At 42.4% G+C, this 21,248-nt stretch overlaps 1 pseudogene; it reads right to left on the bottom strand.

Moving 5' to 3' along the window:
* Positions 1–16,621: 16,621 nt before the first annotated feature.
* LOC122044476 lies at positions 16,622–16,805 on the bottom strand (annotated as a pseudogene).
* Positions 16,806–21,248: the final 4,443 nt, after the last annotated feature.

The raw sequence follows: 21,248 nt of genomic DNA, 5'->3' as shown, positions 1-21,248 counted from the left end.
AGGTAATCTACCAATCTCCCGCATAAAGGTACGGGATATAAAAGAGTGCGAGCTACCAGTATCAATCAATATATCAGCGGAAAATGCATAAATGGAAATCATACCGCGGAAAACGGATCCGTCGGCTCGCTGCGCATCCTCTCTGGTAATCGCATGAACACGTCCAGTCTCTGGCGGAGGAGGAGGTGGTAACGCTGCCAGCGGCTGCTGCGGCTGGGCAGAAGCCTGCCACTGAGGCGGTGCTGGATAATGTGCCAGAGGAGACTGAGAGGACGGTGACTGATACTGTGCCGATGACTGAGACTGAGTCTGGTACTGGCCTAGGGGTTGAGGCTGCATCTGATACTGTCCCTGCGTCGGATAATAAGGTCCTGGAACGGAACTCTGGGGTGCTATGGAAGCACTGGAGTACTCCTGTCCAAGCATGCCAAATGCCGCTGCTGCAAGTGAAACTGTCCCCTGCTGACGATGTGAAGACTGGGCTTTCTGCCCTCCTCGATATGCCCCTGACTGACTAGATTGTCCCCTCTGACCTGACCCTCCGGAAACCGTGTGCTGAGCCTTCAGCTGACAATCTCGGCTCTGGTGCCCAGGCAGTTTGCAATAAAAGCAAACCGACTGTCCCAGAGAGCAAGCTGGGGTGAGGTGATCTCTGGATCCACATCGGAAACAGTGAGTATCGCTGGAAGATGGTTGCCGGTTCTACTGAGAAAATCGAGAACGTCCTGAAAAAAACCGCACTGACTTCTGAGGCCTACGAGATACCCCAGATGTACCCTGACCTGACCGACTGCGACTACTCTGCTGCTGTCCTATCGTCGGTGTCTGCTTGATCTGTCCAGATGCCTGACCCGCATGCTTCCTCTTCCTGTCCGGAAATGCTCTTTGCTGAGCTAACTCTATCATCAAAGCTCGATCCAGTGCATCAGAGTAAGATACGATCCCTAAACCGGCAAGCCTTACTTGCAGATAACCATCCAGTCCCTGTATAAACTGCATCATGCGAGATCTGTCCTCCGCAACTAACTCTGGACAAAACTTAGCCAACCAGTTGAATTCAGTATTATACTTTGTCACCGTGCGATTATTCTGATGTAGACTCATGAAATCCTGTCGGCGAGCCATCTGATATGATAGTGGAAAGAAACGGCTCTCAAAAGCCTCTCTGAACCTGGCCCAAGTAACGTTCCGCTCGCCGATGATGGAACGCTGAGTAATCCACCAGGCGTTATCCTCATCCCGTAAGTGGAAAGCAGCCAGCTCTACTTTCTCCCACTCGGAGCAAGCCATGTAGAAGAAAGTCTGCTCTATAGTCTCTATCCATGATAGGGCCATACCCGGATCGAGGTCTCCTCGGAAAAGAGTGAATCGAGTCTTCATCGACTCAGCCAATGCTGGAATCTTAGCTCGTGCTACGACAATATCAGTGAGCTGTGTCGGGATGGCTGCAGGAACTGGCAGAACCACTGGAACTGGTGCTACAAGTGGTACCGCGGAATAAACCGGAGGAGGTACTCCCGGTGCTGTTGAATAAACTGGAGCATAAGCCGTCGGTGGTACGGTATGGTGAACAAAAGTGGCTGCAGCTAGAGGTACAGTAGGTAATGGTACCGGATGCGGAGCAGCTGCTGCTACTGTAGACACTGGGGGTACAGATATCACTAGTGTCGGGTACACTGTAGGTCCAGGTGGCGGTGGTACTGAATACACTGTAGGCTGCGCTGGAGCAGATATCGGGAACGCTAATGGTACCTCTGATGGTACCGGAACTACAGTAGGGATAGGTACACTCGGCGTAACCGAGGTAGGTACCTCTATAGGAGACGTCGGGGTCTGAGAGCCCGACGCGCCCACAGTATGCTGAGTCTGTCCCTGACTGACAGGCTCATCAACAGTAGGCATCTCTGGCATATCCAGAGATCCCGTGGTCCTCGCACGTGGTCGTCCAGCACCACGTCTCGCCGTAATACGCGGAGATCTCCTCATATATGTTAAGTTATATTACAGATATTACTACCAATATAATAATCATAAAATAAACATCATACCTAATTGTCGTTTGGAGATGTTCCGTCGCTGTCCAGTCCCCAACTTGACCTCAAAATTTCGAACGAGAAAATCATCGAAAATTCATATAAATCTGAAATGGAAATCTGAAACATAACCACAACGAAAATCCGAAAATTCCCAGTTTGACTCGCAAACCTGGCTCTGATACCAAATAAATTGTCACGCCCCGGAGGAGTCCCTGTCCGAAGAAATTTCGGCAGCATCTCCCTTGTACGGCGGACAATCTGAAACTTTCTACAAACACTATATACCTCAGCCACATGTGGCTGGAATAATAACAATAATAAAAACCATCACCACGCAGTTAATATCAATTTCAGCCTCTGGCTGACACAACCACGCAGTTTATATGACAAGTAAACGGAATGAATAATACTCTGACTTGAAATCAACCCTACTCCACTACACTCATAAAGCTCAAATCTGACAAACTCACCTCTTCTGCCGACCAGGCAGGCATGTAGTAAAAACACATCGAAATAAAATCCATTGACACATAAAATCATACCAGATCCATAGTATCAAAGATCCATAGTATCAAAAATAGAATAAGTCTGAACATAGACTAATAAAGAAGAAAACCAAACGATTACTAAGCCCTCGTGGTCAACAGGGGACTAGCGACTGGAACTCTCTCCTGACAGCATCAACCTGAAAAATAACAACAATGGAGGCGAGGTGAGTCTAACACTCAGCAGGTACAACTGATATACAAAGTAAGAAAATAACATCTAGCACTAATCATGCGTACAGTCTCCTAATGTAATAAAGGAAAATTCAAACTGAAGTAAACAGGAGAATACTGTACTAACCAGGACCTGGGTATAAGGACAAACAGTCCGAGTGATATGGAAATCTTGTATGCATGTCAAACATGGGTATCCAAACAATATGCAGCATATAAATGCAGCAAACACAAGCATAAGCAATAAATGCATCATGCATATGATGCCAATGATGCGTCCTAGTCACCCCTGACGCCAGTCGATCATCTCACACACAATAGTGAGGCCGAGTGGGTAAGGTTGTGACAACCGTGCACTTTGTCGTCACTACTCCTGATGAGTGACCGAGTGGACGGGATGCTGTCGGAGTACACCTATCCTCCTACCCCAAATCATAAATGGGGGAGCGCAATGCTCTCAACTCCCGGTACACGATGACGGGGAGGAATCCCAGCCGGCTAACACGTTGTGTCACACTACCCATGAGCGGACCAACGGTGCCTAACAGAGTCCCTGTTGCAACACACTCTGCCTGAACCGACCACTAACCACATGAGTGGTGGTATGTGCAGATCCATGTAACTGGCGATGTGCTCAACAATAATGGAGGGAACTATCGCACAGCATGCAATTATACAAATGGTGCCTCGCACTAACCATAAAATATCCTGACCTAATCCATATATATATAAAAGTGCATCATAGGTCAACGAGTTGAATCAAATCAAAGGTACACAGAAGGTATAAAACCTAGGTCCTGAACATGGTGAAGCATGGTATATCACTACCCCTACAAGCATGTATAAACAGGTAATGTATACATGAGATGCAAACCAATCAATTAATCAAGCATGTATCAAGTTTTGGGTAGTGATTAATCGAAACAGAATGAGAAACATAATTAATGCAATTTGTTATATTCACTACAATGTATATCAAATGACATAAGTCAAAAGTACCCGCCTCCGATAAAATGGTCCTATCCGGTAATCAAGATACTCGTCGAGATACCGTCTCGAATCAGTGTCCTGCGTCAAATAACATAAATATTTTATTTAGCTACATTCCTTAAAAAAAAAAGCTAAATAAAATCCCTAAAACTAATTTAGGGTAAAACCCTAATCACATAATCTCAATTTACCTATTTAAATCTAATAGTTAATTAGGGTTAGTAACTTAATCCCCAATCAACCCATTAGATTAAATCCAAACCTAATTCCCTTAACACAAATAGATTTAAAGTTAAATCTAAAACAAATTCTAGTAACAAATTCTTTCCTTTCTTCACAGTACACATACTTACCTTTGCTCTTGATCCAAAACCCCTAACGACGTTTGTTTGAGTGCTGCCGGCAAGAAACACCCCTAGAACCAAGATCACTTCCAACCAATCCTCACTGGATAGAATCAAAAGGAGAGATCAAGCAGTGATGATTACAAACCAAACATTACCTAATCTCTACAAACCTATACAGAAAATGCAAACTACATTTCCTACCAAATCTGTTCTCAGCCGTAGCGTACCTCAACTCAGTGTCGACAGCTTCCTCTTTGCTGGAGAACCCACAGAACCTCTCAGACCGTGTCAGTTAGGGCACAAAGGGGCTGCGATCAAGTACCTAGGATGCTGGCGGTGTGGAATCAACGATGACCAGATGTGAGTCTGTAGTGGACAGCAGCGACGAGACCCTCGGCAGAGAGGAAGAAATCAGCCTTAGGAAACGAGGGCTCGGCGTGGAGAAGGTCGGCTCTGTCCCGTGCGGCAGCGGCGCTAGGGCACAGGAGACGCTGCTTCGATCCAGAGAGGACAGCGGCGTCGGCGCCGGTTAGGGCAAGGGGAGAAGGCTTCGGGCGCGCGACACACGGGAAAGGAGAAACGGCGATTAAAATAATTAAAAGTAAAAGAAATATAAAAAGAAAAGGAAATATAAACATTTCCTCACTAAAAATAGGGTAGCCTAAACAGGCTTTTACAGGCCCCATTTTTTTATCCCCGTTAACTCGTCCGTACGAGCTCCGAAAAATTCTCGAAAAATTCCCAAAAATTCCAGAAAATTCCCTTATTAATATTCGCCTATTTTCGGTATTTTACAGGTGATTCACGGTGTAGAGAAAGAGACAACGGGAGAGTGAGAAGAACATTTGAGACGGTGGGATTTGGTTCGTGGAATTGTGGAGAGCCTTCCGATCCTATAATTGATCTCCCGACAGCAAATCCATTCGTCGCCGATTGTAGATCTGCGGGAGATTGTTGTAAGTGTTTACCATTTTAATTCATTTTGATTCATGCATATTGAGTATCAACAATGGTATCAGAGCATATAGTTAGTTATAAATGCATGAAAAATCTCCTGTTTAAAATTGCTACCCCTTCCTTTTGCTCTTGTTTGCTGCCGCTCCGATCGATTTTGTTGCCTGTTGCCAACATATATAAAGATAGCGTCCATGTCGCGAACTTCCCCAATTTGCGACGTCGCAGGCCTTGAGGGACACCCACGGAGTTGTCTCTGATTTGGCCGGTGGCTGTGCTCATGGCCGCCACTCGCAGAGGCTTTGCGTCATTAGCGTCGGAGGGCTATCGCCAAAGACTTCCCCTGGTTTTTGGGAACTAACATTTTTTTTTTACTTGTTTTAGTGTGTGCGAGATCAAAGGAAAACTTTTTCTCATAGTAAAAAGTCCTATTCCAATCAATAACCAAGTCACCATTGCCAGCATGCCCTCTTTTCAATTTTCAGACATGATCAATCATACTGTCAAATATTTTGAGGAGGAAGTCTCAATTCATGCATCTTACTCTTGAGGTTTTGGTGGTTCTCATTTGATATGCTGGGTTCATCCTATTGAACTCCTTTTGTTTCTTTTATATCTACTTGAAATGGCCTGGAGGGAAGAGATGTGGAAAGTCAATCTTACTTTGGCCATCGTGCTTCCTTCTCCCATTGCAAAATATATTAAAGAACTTTGTTGCCAACTTTCCCAACTCTGTTGCTTCCTAGTATGAAAGCACCTTAACATGTTTGTTAATCTAACCCGCAAGCTAATCACCCCTCTGTTGGTGCAATTTCCAGTAGGTCAAGGTTGACCTAGTTGACCAAGTGTAAACCTTGGTCATGGTTTCGATGTTTGACAATACAGAAAGACATGTAGACATGGACAATGCAGGTGCAGTTGTCCATGCGGAGAGATACTAATCAGGGTCTGATCAGGTTGGATGAAGAAGAGTCAAGTAGGTCAAGGTTGACCGGATACTTGACTGGGAAGTCCTAACTAGGATGTTAGGCAGTCGGGAAATCCTGGTGAGTGAAGCCAGGTGAAAATCCTAGTGAGTGAAGCTAGGTGAAAGTGAAAGTCCTGGTGAGTGAAGCCAGGCAGTCGGGAAATCCTGGTGAGTAAAACCAGGTGAAAATCCTAGTGAGTGAAGCTAGGTGAAAGTGAAAGTCCTGGTGAGTGAAGCCAGGCAGTTGGAGAAAGTCCTGGTGAGTGAAGCTAGGCGCTTGGGAAAGACCTGGTGAGTGAAGCCAGGCAGGGGAAAGACCTAGTGAGTGAAGCTAGGCAGTTTGGAAGTCCTGGTGAGTGAAGCCAGGCAAGGGAAATCCAGATGGGTCAAGGTTGACCAGACATCTGGTGAAAAGTCTAAGCAGAGAGCTTGGCACGGGAAAAGTCCAAGTATGGAGACTTGGCACGAAAAGTCGGAGAGGGCTCGGTAGCTCGTTCTCCGGACTGTGGTCAGAGAGGGCTCGGTAGCTCGTTCTCTGGACCGGACGAAGTCGAAGAGGGCTCGGTAGCTCGTTCTCCAGACTAGGTCAAGAGAGGGCTCGGTAGCTCGTTCTCTGGACTATTTACGGTTTAGGGCTGGAGCTCTAAACCTGGATTGGTCTGGTGACCGATCAGATAACAAACAGAAGGGTTCTGTAAGTCATCTGATCGGTCTGGAGACCAATCAGAGGAGTTGAGCCAACTTTCTGTGAGTGAACTGATCAGTCTGGGGACCGATCAGCAGGGAGTCTGATCGGTCTCCACGATCGATCAGAGACGCAGCCACTTCTCTGTATGGGATCGGTCTGAGGATCGATCAGACTGGGGCCTGATCGGCCCCCAGGACCGATCAGAGGTGCCCTGGACCGATCAGGCTTCAGCCTGATCGGTCCAGAACTATCCGTTGGCTCACAATGGTCTTCTGTCTTCTGCTGTCTTCTGGCTTCTTCTTCGCAGGTGGATGCAGGTATAAAAGAGGCTGAGGGCTTCTACAGAGGTACTACTTCTTGCTTCTTCTTCCTCCTCTGAACTGAGATGCTGTTCTTCTGAAAGCTGTGCTCTTGAGCTTTGCTGAGCTCCGAAACTTCGTGTGAGATTCTTCGATTGAGTTGCTTGTTGGCATTCATCCGTGAAGTTGGTGCTTCATCCGGGACTTCAGTCGACGAGAAGGCAAGCGAGTATTTGTACATTCATTGTGTATTTTGTTCTTGCTCTTCTTTGTATTTCCATATTGCTGTTGCAAGCTATTGTGGCGAGGTTTCTCCACCCACAAGGATTATTTATTAGCCGGTTCTCCGGGGACTCATCCACCGACGGATTGATAGGGCTCGTCCACCTTACGGACACGTCGAGGAGTAGGAGTATCACCTCCGAACCTCGTTACATCCATCGAGTTTGAGGTTTGTCTTCTTCCTTTTCGTTTCTACGGTTTCATTTCCACTGCGCTAACCCTAATCGTAGGAAGAAACGCAAAGAATTTGGGGCGGCTATTCACACCCCCCCTCTCTAGCCGCGACCATCGATCCTAACAAGTGGTATCAGAGCGAGGTCGCTCTTCGTTGGATCAACACCCGGGGGAGCACGAGCTAGAGAATGGAGTTATTTGGAGAAGATGTCACAATTCCACCTTTCTACGATCGCGACGACTTCGCGTTTTGGAAGGTAAGAATGAAGTACTTTCTTATTACTAACCTTGAAAATTGGAGGTGTGTGCAATTAGGTTTTACTCCTCCATTGGATAAAGAAGGAGAACTTTTGGAGAAGAAGAAGTGGACGAAGGAGCAAATCCACCAATCAACCATCAATGATGAGGTAACGAAAATCATTGAATTTTTTTTACCTAATGATGTTTTGTGTAGGATAGGTGGATATAACGATGCCAAGGAGTTGTGGAATAACTTGGCAAAGTTCCATGAGGAGAACTCCACTTCAAGTCATGAAGAGGAGTCAAGTGAGCCAAGTAGCTCACATCATGGAGGCATGGATTTAGAGGTTGAGGGCTACTCAACATCTAAGGAAGAAGAGGAGGAGAGTTCCTCTTCAAAATTGGAGCAAGGAGAAGAAGCTTCTATCTCCGGAAGGGATGAAGAAGAGAGCTCACATCCATCCTCAACCATAGGTAACTCAAGCCATTTAATTTCAAATAAATTACACATAATGTGCTTTGAGTGTAGGGAATTTGGACATTACAAGAGTAAATGTCCAAAGAGGGTTAGAAAGACTCCACCGGCGCCAAAGGTCAAGGAAGCCGGAGTCCCAACACGCAAGGGCAAGGAGCACGTGGTGTGCTTCCAATGCAAGCGAAGGGGACACTATAGGAGTCAATGTCCGAGGGGGAGGCAACCTCACAAGGACAAAAGACCGAGCACATCAATAGGGGGAGCGAAGGCAAACCCTAAGGTAACATTTAAGTCTTACTCTTGCAATAAGACACATGCTAGTAGTTTTGTTGCAATTGTTAATAATGATAAGCATGTTAACTTTAGGAACCAATACATGAGCTTAGGAGCCAAACATGTTAACCTAGATAAGGATAATACTAGAAATGTCAATCCTAGGATTAACTCATCTAAGGTTAGGGAGAACCTAGGTAGAAATCCCAAATCAACTAGACACATGCCTAGGAATACCTCAAAGAAAAAGGATAAATTAAAGCTTGAGGTATTAGAGAAAGAAAATCTAGTCTTGAGGTCAAGACTTGACTCTCTAGAAAAGGCTCTTAAGGATTTGACTCTAGGGTCTAGGGGTCAAAAACCCAAGTCCAAGGACAAGAAAGGTTTGGGTCACAAACCTAAGTCCCAAGTGGTCAAGCCCACTTATCACAATGTTCCATTAGATTATGGAACAAAATCTAGGGCAAGGAAGACCATCACCAAGGTCACAAGGGGAGTCACCCCTAGAGTTGATCTTAATGAGTCCCAAATGACCAAGGCTTCAAAGCCTAGGAGGGTCATTAGAAGGGTTGCTAGGGAAGTCATCCCTAGTGAATACTTAGTGAACCCAATGAGCTCCAATAGGTATTGGGTTCCTAGGAGCGTGATTCCATCACACTAGATGGTTTAGGGTGTGTCAACCTTACTTGAATAGGTAGTTAACCTAATCATGGCAAAAGGTAGCACCTTAGGAATTTTCAAGGTCTAATCAAGCCTTGAAAATGAAAGTGAAAATTATTCCTAAGATAATTAGGATGTGCCAACCACATTTGAGGAATTTTTCTAGAGTCAATCTAGTTGGCACATAGTGATCTAAAAGTCTTGAGGATATGATTTTAGGTCTATTACACTTAGGAATATAGAACCTATGGCAAAATGATCAAAACTATCAAAAATGGCAACTAAGGCTAGAATTAGGTATCTTCTATACCTTTACATGTTATTTGCCATATATTGTTTGTCATATGCCATGTCATGACATCATATTTAATTTATTATTATTTGGAATGTCATGATAATGCTTAGGTTAGTTAAATGTCATGCTCTATTTAAGTTTCATACTTTATGACATGACATCATGACATTGGCACATGTTTTTACTTATGATATCATTATATGCCATGTCATCATCTTTTGCATTTAAAATCAATTAATTTGATTTAAGGACAAAAACACAATTTGATATGGAGATCAAATTGTTGTTTAGAAAATGCATGAGAACTTAGCTTAAGATGACCTAAACCCATATCTCACATCAAAATTGACTTGGATGTGTTTGATACACCTTAGATGTGTGTGAGATATTAGGATCATGAGTTAGGATCAAGGTGCATAGTTCTTGTACCTAGATGAGCCTAATTCGAAATTGAGGATCATAGGGAAAGCTTGTGTACAAGTCATGTACATTTAGCCCTAAGATTGTGATCCTAAATTAAAGGGTTTTAAATCATTTTAAAATTGATTTGAAAAACCTTGATGAAGCTTTTCTAGTGATAGCATTCATCATTGAACAAGGTGATACAAAGATGAGTTAACTTTGAGCTATTTCAAAGACTTGTGAACTTTGTATCAAGATTGAAAAATGGAAGCTATTTTCATAGAAAACTATTTTTCCATGATAGTATATGTTATGAGGAATGTATCCTCAAAATTTTATAATTTTTTAAATTTTCTGTGATTTTCTAGAGGTTTCCGAATTTCGGGAGAAGAAAAATTCAGAAATCAGAGGTCGTGGACCGATCAGGACCGATCCAGAGGGAGCCTGATCGGTCTGGTGACCGATCAGGGCGTGCCAAATTGCTGAAATTCGACTGGTTGTATGAAATTTCAGCTCGGGAGTTGGTATTTTGAAGGTTTGAAACTCTCCAAGACATTGTTGGTGCAATGGTCAAGGGGGAGTTGACCTTTAGGGGGAATTTTACCTATTAATCAAGGGGAGTTGACTTTTAGGGGGAGTTTTTACTCCTAAAGACTTGAGTGATATGGGATTATCACTAAGTTAATTGTTGACCTTAGTATCAAGGGGGAAATTAAGGGTTTCAATGAAAGGTATGGGACCTTCATTAGAAAGAAACTCTTGACCTTGATTCACTCTTTTTGATGTGGGGGAGAGTGTAGGTTTGGAGAGAATGTTCAAGGAAGAACATTAGAAAACCTAAGTTTGATTATGAGTTTTGTCAAACATCAAAAAGGGGGAGATTGTTGGTGCAACCTTAGGTCAAGGTTGACCTGGTTGACCAGACTCGAGTTGACTTGACTCGAGTTGTGTTTTGATGTTTGACGAGTTATGTTTGACAATGTTTGACGTGAACAGAAAAGTTGTATCTTGATGTTTTACAAGGATACAAGCTTGGGAGATTGTGGGTGCAACCCGTGGTCAAGGTTGACCTGGTTGACCCGAGGTGAGTTGACCTGACTCGGAAAAGTCCAAGCAGGGAGCTTGGCACGGGAAAAGTCCAAGCAGGGAGCTTGGCATGGGAAAAGTCCAAGCAGGGAGTTTGGCATGGTGAAAAGTCCAAGCAAGGAGCTTGGCACGGGAAAAGTCCAAGTATGGAGACTTGGCACGGAGAAGTCCAAGTATGGAAGCTTGGCACATGGGAAGTCGGAGAGGGCTCGGTAGCTCGTTCTCAGGACTGTGGTCAGAGAGGGCTCGGGAGCTCGTTACCTGGCCCGGATGGAAGTCGGAGAGGGCTCGGTAGCTCGTTCTCCGCGAAGTCGAGAGGGCTCGGTAGCTCGTTCTCTGGACCGATGTGGAAAGTCCGGTGAGTGAAGCGACGGATAAGTCCGTGAGTGAAGCGGGTAGATTGAAGTCTGGTGAGTGAAGCCGAGGCGGTTGGGAAAGTCTCAGTGAGTGAAGCCAGGCGGTTGTGAAAATCCTAGTGAGTGAAGCTAGGTGAAAGTCACGGTGAGTGAAGCCGAGGCAGAAGGAAAGTCTTAGTGAGTGAAGCCAGGCGGTGGGAAAGTCACAGTGAGTGAAGCCGGCGGTTGGAAAGTCCTGGTGAGTGAAGCGGTAGATTGGAAATCTGGTGAGTGAAGCCGGGAAAACCTAGTGAGTGAAGCTAGGTGAAAGTCCCGGTGAGTGAAGCCGGGCAAGGAAAATCCAGATGGATCAAGGGTGATCGGACATCCGGTGTTGAGAAGGTCAAGTAGGCCAAGGGAGTGACCGGATACTTGACACGAAGAGAAAAGTCCAAGTGGGTCAAAGGGATTGACCGGACACTTGGTGGGGAGTCTTAGCAAGTCAAGGGAGTGACCGGATGCTAAGCATGATATACCAAGAGGTCAAGGTTGACCGGATATTGGTTTGGACTTGGTTTGGGCAAAAACCAAGACCTGAATCGGTCTGGTGACCGATCCACTGATACTGTGGTTTCCTGATCGGTCTGGAGACCGATCAGTGTGCCTCTGTGAGTTACTGATCGGTCTGGGGACCGATCAGCAGGAAGCCTGATCGGTCCCCGGGACCGATCAAGGTACGCACAGAGAGTTGGGCAACTCTCTGTGAAAGCATTCTGATCGGTCTGGGGACCGATCAGCATAGAGCCTGATCGGTCTCCATGACCGATCAGAAGAACCCTGGACCGATCAGGGTGGAGCCTGATCGGTCCAGGACTAGCCGTTGTGACTCAACGGCTAGGTTATTTTGGGCTTCTGTGTTCTGGCCTTTTTGCTTGCAGGTTCGCAGGTTGGCTCAGGATATCAGAGGTTATAAAAGGAGATCGAGGGCTGCTACAGTTATCTGCTTCTGGTTCGAAGCTTCTGCTTCTTCTTCTTCGCTGCTGTGATTTGAGCTTTGCTGAGCTCGCTTCTGCTTAAAGCTTCGTGTGAGCTTCATCGGCTGGTTCCTGCTGTTGTAGGCGTCTTGTGAAGCTGCTGCTTCATCCAGTCGAAGAGAAGAAGGCAAGCTAGTGTTGTTACATTTATGTTCTTAGCTTCTTGCTGTACTTGTACTTCTGCTTGCTGTTGCAAAGTTTGTGGCGAGGTTTCTCCACCCAGAGAATGTGTGTCAAAAAGGGGGAGAATGGAGAATGTCTAGAGAATGTTCAAGGAAGAACATTGGAGTTAGTGGGAGAGTTTGTTGATCACAAAGAGTGAAGTTGTGAACAACGATAACTTACTCTTCAGGGGGAGAGTTTGTTGATGTGTGTCAATAGGGGGAGAATAAAGGATTTAAGTTAGGCCTTCATTATCTAAGAAGGAGGTTGCCTTCTTAGAAGGAGAATGTAAGGTTGTAACTTATGTTTCATTACCTAGTGGCATGAAGAAAGTTGAGGCTATTGGATTAGCCTAACTTAAAGGTATTGTCAAACATCAAAAAGGGGGAGATTGTTGGTGCAATTTCCAGTAGGTCAAGGTTGACCTGGTTGACCAAGCGTAAACCTTAGTCATGGTTTCGATGTTTGACAATACAGAAAGACATGTAGACATGGACAATGCAGGTGTAGTTGTCCATGCAGAGAGATACTGATCAGGGTCTGATCAGGTTGGATGAAGAAGAGTCAAGTAGGTCAAGGTTGATCGGATACTTGACTGGGAAGTCCTAACTAGGATGTTAGGCAGTCGGGAAATCCTGGTGAGTGAAGCCAGGTGAAAATCCTAGTGAGTGAAGCTAGGTGAAAGTGAAAGTCCTGGTGAGTGAAGCCAGGCAGTCGGGAAATCCTGGTGAGTGAAGCCAGGTGAAAATCCTAGTGAGTGAAGCTAGGTGAAAGTGAAAGTCCTGGTGAGTGAAGCCAGACAGTTGGAGAAAGTCCTGGTGAGTGAAGCTAGGCAGTTGGGAAGACCTGGTGAGTGAAGCCAGGCAGGGGAAAGACCTAGTGAGTGAAGCTAGGCAGTTTGGAAGTCCTGGTGAGTGAAGCGAGGCAAGGGGAATCCAGATGGGAGGTTGACATCTGGTGAAAAATCCAAGCAGGAAGCTTGGCACGGGAAAAGTCCAAGTATGGAGACTTGGCACGGAGAAGACCAAGTTGGAGACTTGGCACGGAAAGTCGGAGAGGGCTCGGTAGCTCGTTCTCTGGACCGGACGAAGTCGGAGAGGGCTCGGTAGCTCGTTCTCCGGACTAGGTCAAGAGAGGGCTCGGTAGCTCGTTCTCAGGACCATTTAGGGTTTAGGGTTGGAGCTCTAAACCTGGATCGGTCTGGTGACCGATCCAGCGATACGCCTGAGTATCTGATCGGTCTGGTGACCGATCAGATAACAAACAGAAGGGTTCTGTAAGTCATCTGATCGGTCTGGAGACCGATTAGAGGAGTTGAGCCAACTTTTTGTGAGTGAACTGATCAGTCTGGGGACCGATCAGCAGGGAGTCTGATCGGTCTCCACGATCGATCATAGACGCGGCCACCTCTCTTACAGAGAGGTGGGATCGGTCCGGGGACCGATCAGACTGGGGCCTGATCGGTCTCCAGGACCGATCAGAGGTGCCCTGGACCGATCAGGCTTCAGCCTGATCAGTCCAGAACTATCCGTTGGCTCACAACGGTCTTCTGTCTTCTGCTGTCTTCTGGCTTCTCACTACTACTTCTTGCTTCTTCTTCCTCCTCTGAACTGAGCTGCTGTTCTTCTGAAAGTTGTGCTCTTGAGCTTTGCTGAGCTCCGAAGCTTCGTGTGAGCTTCTTCGATTGAGTTGCTTGTTGGCATTCGTCCGTGAAGTTGGTGCTTCATTCGGGACTTCAGTCGACGAGAAGGCAAGCGAGTATTTGTACATTCATTGTGTATTTTGTTCTTGCTCTTCTTTGTATTTCCATATTGCTGTTGCAAGCTATTGTGGCGAGGTTTCTCCACCCACAAGGAGTATTTATTAGCCGGTTCTCCGGGGACTCATCCACCGACGGATTGATAAGGCTCGTCCACCTTACGGACACGCCGAGGAGTAGGAGTATCACCTCCGAACCTCGTTACATCCATCGATTTTGAGGTTTGTCTTCTTCCTTTTCGTTTCTACGGTTTCATTTCCGCTGTGCTAACCCTAATCGTAGGAAGAAACGCGAAGAATTTGGGGCGGCTATTCACACCCCCCTCTCTAGCCGCGACCATCGATCCTAACACCCTCGAGTTACTCTCCTATAGTTAGGGCCCTCCGTAGACCGTAGGGTTAGGGTTTCCCCATGGCCTTTCATTTGGCTTGTTCTTTCAGTGTGACCGAACAATTTACTTATCAATTTGACTAAGCGAGCATGTTTATCCAAAGCATTGGTCTGGAGTTGGTTCAAGATCATCGAGATGGTAACAACATTGTGCTCTTGGTACATATCCCAAGCGTGCGCTATCATTCTACCCTCGTTGCATATCCCAAGCGTGCCAGATAGGACAGTAAATGAACCAATGGTTCAAAAATAAGTTTGGTGTTCAATTTAATATGGAATTGTTTATGTGCGTTCAATACAACATAATTTTAATTAATTGGGCATGTTTCAATAACTTATGAATAAATTTGAACAAGTATATTAGTGAATAATAATCATCAATAACTTTTTATAAACATGTTAAATAAATAAAATAAAATAAGTTTAAATTATTAAATTTAATAACTAATTGAATAGGTTTTAAGCAATAAATAAGGTTGTTCTTGTGTAATGGTACCACGGTAGGGCAATTTTTTAGTTTCTCAAATATTTAAGGATCGTGTTTAAATCTTGGTGAATTAATGGATGAATTTTCTCTAATGGACGGTTGATCTAAGAACACTGGACTGACAGACTGGTTAAAAATTTTCATGGCTAGAGGATTTGCAAGTTGAATACTTGATACCAATTAAATTGAGAACTTGATAACATTTAAAATTTAAAATGAATAACCTAATCAAATTTAAATTTTTAATTAAATTATTTCAAAATTTCATCTAAAAAAACATCAATTTATTCAATTATAATTTTAAAATTTCTTATTTATTAACTAAAAATTGATAATTAAATCAGTAAAAAAATTTGATTATTTTTTATGTGTTTTGCATTTATTTTAAAATATATAAAATTTTATGATTTAATTTCATGGATTGTAATAAATAATTTAAAAATAAACTTAATTTAGGTGGTGTTTGGTTCTCTCCTAGGAATCGGAATGGGAATAGGTATCATAGTATTGTGGAATGAGAATGAGTGTGAGCTTGGGTATCATTCCTAAAACTAATGTTTGGTTAGTTGAATATTTTCAATCGGAATGAACTTAAATTTTCTTTTTTACCCTTAGAAGAAAATAAGAGAAAAAATTAGATGGAAAGTAAAATTGAATGTGAGAGACACATATGATGAGAGAGAAAGTGTGATGGGAAAAAATGAAGAGTGGGAAAGTATGATGAGAGAAAATGAGGAGAGAGAGCTTGATAGGAGAGATTGAGAAGAGAAAAAGTATGATGAGAGAGAAAGTGTGTTGAGAGAGAAAGAGTAATTGGGAAAAATAAAGAGAGAGAAAGTGTGATGAGAGAAAGTATGATGAGAAAATGTGATGAGAGAGAATGTGTGATGGGAAAAAATAAAGAAAGGGAAAGTGTGATGAGAGAAAATGAGGAGAGAGTGTGTGATGGAAAAGAATGAAGAGAGAGAAAGTGGGATGAGAGAAAATATGGAGAGAGAGTATGGTAAGAGAGATTGAGGAGAGAGAAAGTATGATAAAAAAATAAAGGGAGATAAAATAATGAGAGAGAGTGATGAGAGAGAAAATAATGAGAGAGAGTGATGAGAGAGAATACAAAGAGAAAATGGTAGAGAATGTGTGATGAGAGAGAATAAGGAGAGAAAGAGTGATGGAAGAGAATGAAGAGAGAGAAAGTGTGATTAGATAAAATATGGAGAGAGAGTATGGTAAGAGAGATTCAGGAGAGAGAATGAATGATGAGAGAAAAAGTATGATGAAAAAAATGAGAGAATGAAGAGAGAGAAAATAATGAGAGAGAGTCTATGATGAGAGAGAAAATTGTAAAGAATGTGTGATGAGAGAGAATAAGAAGAGATAAAATATGTTGAAAGAAAAAATATGATGATAGAATGAGGAGAAAGAAAGTATGATGAAAGAGAACAAGAAGAGAAAATGAAATGAAAGAAAAATTAAACAAATATACTAAGGGTATTTTTGTCGAACACTTAATTCTTATTCTCATTCCATCAAAACCTAAGAGAGGGGGTGGGTTTCATCCAGGCTTGGATTTAATTGAACTTAACACACGAACCCTGCAATAGTACAACACAAGGAAAGATCTAGTAGATGATCTCTCCCCAATAACAAAAATTAATTTAATATCTTAGTGAACCAATGGTCCACGTATTAGATATTAAACTGATAAGAACAAATACTACACTTGATCTTAGCCAAAAGGCCGAGAAAGGTATGAATAAATTAGAGCCATAGCCTCTTCTTTTATAGCACTAGTTCCACTCCGTCAATCAAAAACGATATGGGACTAAATTCTAAACCCTAAACTCTAAACTCCATCTAGTATAAAAGGTCATTACAATTTTTTTTTGTTTGTAAGAAGAGGCGAGAGTACAACTCCACCTGGTCTAAATGGCCATTAGAGTTTTTTTTTTAAGAAGAGGCGAGAGTACATTGCAAACCGCGATTTTTCTCACGTCTCCTTCTCCTTGACCGCGGAAAAGAAAGGAGAGTCTTGTTGCTTGAGATTTTGCTCTGGAGGTTGTTAAGGTTTGTTGCTTCGCTACTGCAGCTGCGTCGACGAGCAGGACCTCTCCTCCGTCGCTCACCCTCTCTTCGCCTCGCTCCCTCGTAAGCTGATCGAATTCTCCGCCGAAGCCATCTGTGGGTTTGATCCACCGATTCACTCGGCTCGTCACTAGTCGGCTTCAGATGCCGATCCTTCAAGCTGTGTCGCATGGTTCCTCTGTCGCAGTCGCTACTAGCGGCGTCAATGAGACCGCAACCTTGGATGCCCTTGATGGTATCCGTGTATTCGCGGCGGGGGCACTGGAGAGCCCTGTTCCTCAGCAATCTCTGGGACCAAGACGAAATATCAAATTGCTTCCTTTTTTCCCTTCTCCCGTTCATCCTAACTACTGATTTTCTAAATCTTTCTTCTCTAGATCTGATTACCACCTGCTCTTAGTTTGTTCGATTAGGCAATTGTTAGCTGTTCTGTTTCATTGTCCTAGCAGATTGATTGATACATGATCAACTACTTTTGTGTGGATTAGAGTGTTTCAGTGGTTGCACTCATGAGGCATTTTGGATGTTTTTGTTGGTGAGTTTAGCTCTTCTCTTTTGATACCTGCAAACTCATCCAAATTTGATGCAGCAGGAGTTAAACTAATTGCAGTTGGTGTTGGGACTCCTGGCAAAGCTTGCGTGCTTGCTGAACGGGTAATGATTCAATTTCGCAGTTAACTTTGATTGTAGTAACTTGTTGTTTTACAATAGAATGTTTGTTCTATGTTTCACAAGAGAATGTATCTCCTGAAACATGGAGATTTCCGGTTTCCTTTGCTTATGATCATTGATCTCCTTCATGAGAAATTTACAAGGATCATTCGCGGCAGAACAATTCACGCGCCTAGAATTGATCCAAGCATCTCAATTTTTTTAAAAAATTTATTCCTTTAAATTGTAAATCCTAAACACCCAAAATACATATATTATATACCCCATGGGTACTTAAAATTTTTTAATTTAAATTTTTTTAGCTTGAACACTATAATCCAACTCCTAAACCCTAAAGTTTAAATCTAATCGGCTTAACTCAGGAGCTAAACGAAATAAATTTTAAAAAATAAATCTAATACAAGATGGGCACCTATATATATATCGTTCGCGGTGGAACAGTCCACAACTCTGTTATCGGGCTCACAGATTAGGATAGCGAAAATTGTCGACAGAATAACTTTTCCGTCGGTATATATTTACCGACAGAACTAGTTATTCCATCGGTAAATGTACCGACGGAACAGTAATTCCGTCGGAGTATAATTTTTCGACGAATTTTACACCGACACTTTATTTTCCGTCAGTAAATGCCTCTACAGACAGAACTACGACGGAATATTCCCTCAGTAAGGCTGTTTTTTTTAGTGGAACAGTCCACATCTGTGTTGTCGAGCGCATAGAATTGATCCAGACACCCTAATTGGAATACATGTGTTATTTTATTTTATTTTTTTAAGCTCTGAGTTTAAACTAATTAGATTTTACCTTTAGTGTCTATATATGTTAAATTATAATGTTCAAATTAAACAAAATTAGATACTCATGGGTATAATATATATATATATATATATATATATATATATATATATATATATATATATAGGATATATTTTTTTAGCTCCGTTTTATGGATTTTTTTAATTTTAAAAAATAAAAAAAATAGAGACGCCTTTATCAATTCCAGGTGCCTCTACCAATCAGGCACGAACGATCACATAACAGACTATACACACACGGATGCTAGCCTAGGTGACATTCGTGGGCAGCACATAGAATCAGCGAAATACGAATTTTTTTAGCTCCACTTATGTCAATAAGAGTTTATCTTTTGAGTGTAGGATTTGGATTATAGTATTAAGCATAACAAAAAATTAAATTTAAAAAACAAATTGGATACTCAAGAGATGTGCAGAGTAAGGTATGCAGAATATCAAAATTATATTTATAGTGTTTTGTTATCATGCACACCCATGTATACGCAAATGATGATCATTTAGGGTGTGTTTTGTTGGAGGTATTCTTGATAACCTTAGTTATCGATCTAAGATCATCAACGAAAACCTGTTAAAAAAAAATGTTCACTTTTTTAACCTAAACTCTAAAAAAAAATTAACACTATTGTATGTTCATGAATTTCTCATAAATGATTACCTAGAATAATAAAATTATATATAAAGAGTTTTATTACTTTCACCTACAAAATAAAAAACATAAACTAATAAAATATTTATGGAGATGCGGGGTATCGATCCCCGTACCTCTCGCCGGAGGTACGCATTCTCCCTTATTCGAAGCCACTTGAATTCCTCTTGCCTGACTTGAGCGTCGGAGGGTCGTCACCAAGAACCCCTTCCCGGCCCGACTTCTTTGTAGGTATTGGTTGCCAAAAGACTAAGGAATGTAGCAGATAAGGTATTGGTTCTCCAAATTTGTTATTTGACTTGCAAAATAGCTAATAACTATCTCATAATACAAGTAAAATATCTTTCAAGAGAAATTCACTTTTTGTTAGGGTTGTGATGTTTCTATGACACAAACCCTTCCAGAGAAATTCACTTTTTTCATGAGCTCTGATGTTTCTATGACATTCAAATGAATAATTGGTGTTGGACTCGTGTGACTCTTTCTTAGTTTCATTGCTCTACTTGCCACAAAAGTCTTGCAAACGTGTGACATGAGAACATTTGATGAATTTGTTCTTGTGGCAGACAAATGATGCATATTGAGATACCACTGGAGAATTTCTTCAACGCATATGGATAACTTTTCATTCTTGTTATTATTATAGAATGCAATAAGATTTAGTAGATTCATAAAATATGACAAGAATGAACTTTGATTACAACCCTCCTACTTCCATGTGTCTATCAATCTCTTAATCTATTTTCAAAGTGTTGTTTCTGTCATTCATAAGAATCTCTCTATTCTTTAAATTTATAATTTCTGGAATTTATGCTTTGTCTATCGAAATAAATAAACTTCTTTGCTTCATCTATTCGTGCAACCTCTTGCAACAATAAAATTGTTGTTTTGTGACCAAAAGGTCACGGGTTCAAATCCTGAAAATAACCTCTTGCAAAAAAATAGGATAAGGCTACATACAATGGATCCTTCCTCGAGATCCCGCATAACGGGAGCTTCGTGCACCGGGCTATTTTTTGTTTTTTTTGTTGCTTCATCTATTCGTGCACTTCTGCATTGGATATATGTTGGTTTTAGTATGTGAGTGCAAACTTTGTAACAGGTACAAATTGGCATGCTCATCGAACTTTACAAACATATTCGACTCGGTGGTCGAGAACAACTATCAGCTTTTATGGTAGAAAGATTGATTTTGGCAAGTGCCGAAACATATGTGAAAACTTACAAGGAAGATGAAGATGATCTGAGTCTAATAAATGACCCAAAGAATAACAATAAGAACTGTCAAATCCCTGTTTATACCATGGATAATGAGTGAATTGATCAATAGATTCAAGATTTGGCAAATATTCAGATATATGTTCGAACAATAAATGTGTGGGAATGGACTGCTTTAAACATCTAACAAATTGAGTTCGCATGTGGATTTCTTCTCATTTTCATACGGTTAGAGAAGATTTCTAGTGATTGACTTGTATCTAAAATGTTTTTGTTTTAGTTCTTTTAATGTGTGTTGTAAAATCAAAATGATTGAGACAATAAGGGTTTTAGATGTGATGATATTGGTTCTACATCTTCCCAATGTTGTCTTGTAATGTTAAGCTAGTCTTAAAAATAATTAACCAGGCTGAGTAACGTCGAGCATGGGATGACCGACCCGGTCCCACGAAAGTTTTCCACCGGACACCAAAGTAAATCGGGAAGGGCTCGCAGCGGGCAGCCTAGAAGCCCAACATCTTTTAGTTGCGTGCCCCATCTAGAGGAAAAATTCCTGCAAATTCGCCATAGCTGGGGCTCGAACCGTGGGTGCCTGGGTGATAACCTAGATGCCCTGCCGCGGCACCATAGCCTCGGAGGCTCCATGATTAGGTTGATTGAACACTAATGGCGATGGGATAAATCTCGCGACTCAAAAGTATTTTTCAGCATTGCAAATATATAAATTCATACTTCATAACTCAAATCCTCGCTATAAT

The sequence above is a fragment of the Zingiber officinale genome, chromosome 2A, assembly GCF_018446385.1.
Source record: "Zingiber officinale cultivar Zhangliang chromosome 2A, Zo_v1.1, whole genome shotgun sequence".
NCBI lineage: Eukaryota > Viridiplantae > Streptophyta > Magnoliopsida > Zingiberales > Zingiberaceae > Zingiber > Zingiber officinale.
This window is presented reverse-complemented; position numbering and strand designations above follow the sequence as displayed.